Raw genomic sequence first — 3,164 nt, forward strand, 5'->3', positions numbered from 1 at the left:
TATTATTATCCTTATTATTATTATTGTTATTACTATCATCATGGTTATTATCATTGTCATCATCATTATTATAACTGATATTATTATTATCAGCAGCATTATTAATATTGTTATCGGTATTATTACTGTTACCATTATTTTTAATGTTATTATCATTATTGTTATTGTTATCGTTACTCTGATGATCATTAACATCATTATATTTATTATCATCATTACTATTACTGTCGTATCACGATTTTTTCATAACATAAAATATATTCTACTAAATTACATCAACCTACTAGCAAGATCATTTCCATTGCAAATAATGAAAACCGTTCTTTTGGTATCGACACGACTGCTCGGGGTTGCAGGAGACGCCGAGAAAATCTGATTTTGACTTATTTCTCTATTTGAGTAGCATGACTTAACGGCCTTATAGCTCGTGGGGTGGATTCAATTTATTCTGCTAAGTGTGCCGAAGATACAACGGTCATAAAAACAATTTTAACCATTTTCTTTTATTCTATAATCTAATGATAATAAAAAGGTGGCATATTGCAATGTTTAATGTTATGATGTTTAATTTAATGTTAGCAATAAGAAATGTCGGATTTTTTTTTTTTTACTAAATCATTTCAAATCTACGGTTAACTTAACTACAACCCTCCCGATAAATATAATAAAAATGAACATGATACAGGATCGAGGCAGTCACCTCTACTCCCAGGTATTTTCCCTATTACCTTGTACGAAAAAGTAATCAATCCTTCAATTTTACGATTTTCTTTTCCAACACTTAACCTTGATCTATTGTTCCTTTCGCAGTTCATGCCTTGACATAATCAGAATTATTTCCACTGACTAATTCCGTTGTATCCACCCCAAGAGAGAGAGAGAGAGGGAGAGAGAGAGAGAGAAGAGGGAGAGAGAGAGAGAGAGAGGAGAGAGAGGAGGAGAGAGAGAGGGAGAGAGAGAGAGAAGAGAGAGAGAGAGAGAGAGAGAGGAGAGAGAGAGAGAGAGAGAGAGGAGAGAGAGGAGAGAGAGAGAGAGAGAGAGAGAGAGAGAGAGAGAGAGAGAGAGAGAGAGAGAGAGAGAGAGAGAGAGAGAGATAAACACAGTGAATTTATGTTAACAAGTCATTTGAGATAAAAATGAGAGAAAGAGGGAGCAGTCATTGGGGTGTTTTGCATTCCCACGAATTTTCCCCGACCTCTTTCTTTCTCTCTGACCACGAGAGTTATCACAATTCAATTCATATGGATTTAACATTTATATTAATTAGCTTATCAGTTTAATTAGTTTATCAATTTCCAGGCAAAACAAAATTTTTGATACCCGGTACTCAACATACCCGTTTTGAAAGGAAAGCAGGAACATGTCTGAAAAACCGGTTATGAATATCTGCCTACCCCCCCCCCCCCACCTCCTTTTGAATTGTGAACACTTCAACAAACCAACTATTTCCAGAAAATTACTATAATCTACTCTATTATTTCTATCACTAAATTTTTAAATATTGATATGCCTTTAGAATATAAAATACGTGAAAACATTTCGGTGCGATTTGGCAAGTCTACACGGTCCAAACATGTACCTTTTAAATGTCGAATTAATATCGATCTCGACATTATTATCGTTATCATCATCATCATCATCATCATCATCATCATCATCATCATCATCATCATCATCATCATCATCATCATCATCATCATCATCATCATCATCATCACCACCACAATCATCATCACTATCATTATCATTCAAGGGCGTCACTTCATGTTATGAGTTGGGGGGGTGACGGGTAAATTTGCCCTGAAAAAATCATTTTTGCCCTGCAAATCACGAAAAAGAAAATGCTCACTTGCTCTTTATAAGTAGCCCGGAATGGACCATCAACCAGTATTATATATCGTATTATTGGTAGAAGATTATAAATTATAAATACCAGAAAATTTGCCCTGCAGAACTAGATTTTGCCCTGCAAAAAGTGTCTTTTTTAAGAGTTGGGGGGTGAACCACCCCCTATACCCCCCCTTAAGTGACGCCCCTGTTATCATTGATATCAATATTATGGCCCAAAAGAAAATAAATACCATACACCCATTGCATTGGTTCAACATACCCGAAATACACATTCATTTCATACGGAGAAAAGCCTTTTCGATATTTCCACCGCATTTTTCAGGCTGGAGGAACCTCTATCACCATCGACCATGACACATGTATTACCTCGAGTGTCACAAGCCGACGAAGAAAAAATCTGCTGATGGAAAGCTGCTGCCGTATGTACCGTTCTCTTGAATTTTATATCTTTATTTTCTTGATATTTTTGTTCTTATTCTTGTATAGTTTCTCTTGTCTTTGTTTTTATTTTAAATTCATTTTTTGTTGTATTTCCGCTCTTTTTTTCCCCATTTTAATTCCTTTTTCTTGTTCTCTCTCTCTCTCTCTCTCTCTCTCTCTCCTTTATTCTCTCTTCTCTCTCTTCTCTCTCTCTCTCTCTCTCTCTCTCTTCTTCCCTTTATTTCTCTCTCTCTCTCTCTCTCTTCCCTTTATCTCTCTCTCTCTCTCTCTCTCTCTCTCTCTCTCTCTCTCTCTCTCTCTCTCTCTCTCTCTCTCTCTCTCTCTCTCTCTCTCTCTCCCTCCCACTTCTTCTTCTTCATTTTCTTCCTTGTCTTCAATTTAACTTCCTATTTTTAAAGATAAATCCTATTTCTCAGTCAAATGCAATTTCAGGGAGAATCAAGTTGCAGGAAAACTGTAATTCAGCCAACAGTGACTCCTCATCGACGACGCCATCTGCAGAGGAACAGGAAACACTATTTTCTTTTCTTGATTGAATGTCTGCAGTTGCACAAATGGAAGAGGAAGGGAGTTTCTTTTCAAAAGTTTCCAGATTCAAAAGAAGGACTTTTGTAAAATCCCCCTGAAAACAGCTGTCAATGCAAATTCTGGTTTTCTCGGGAAAGGAGAAGAGATTATGACGTAGTTACCCCTAAGCGATAAAAACGGAAACAGAAAACGAGGAGGAAATTGAGACTTTAATGATTTAATGAAAATGTTGAGAGGAAGTGACATATTTTTATTTCGTTTTTGTTTGGTGCCTTTAGTATTAAAAAGGGAGAAAAAAAAGAATCACCACGTGTGTGATTGCTGACCTTTTTACAATTCAGTTT

Source organism: Penaeus monodon, chromosome 14 (assembly GCF_015228065.2).
Source record: "Penaeus monodon isolate SGIC_2016 chromosome 14, NSTDA_Pmon_1, whole genome shotgun sequence".
Lineage (NCBI taxonomy): Eukaryota > Metazoa > Arthropoda > Malacostraca > Decapoda > Penaeidae > Penaeus > Penaeus monodon.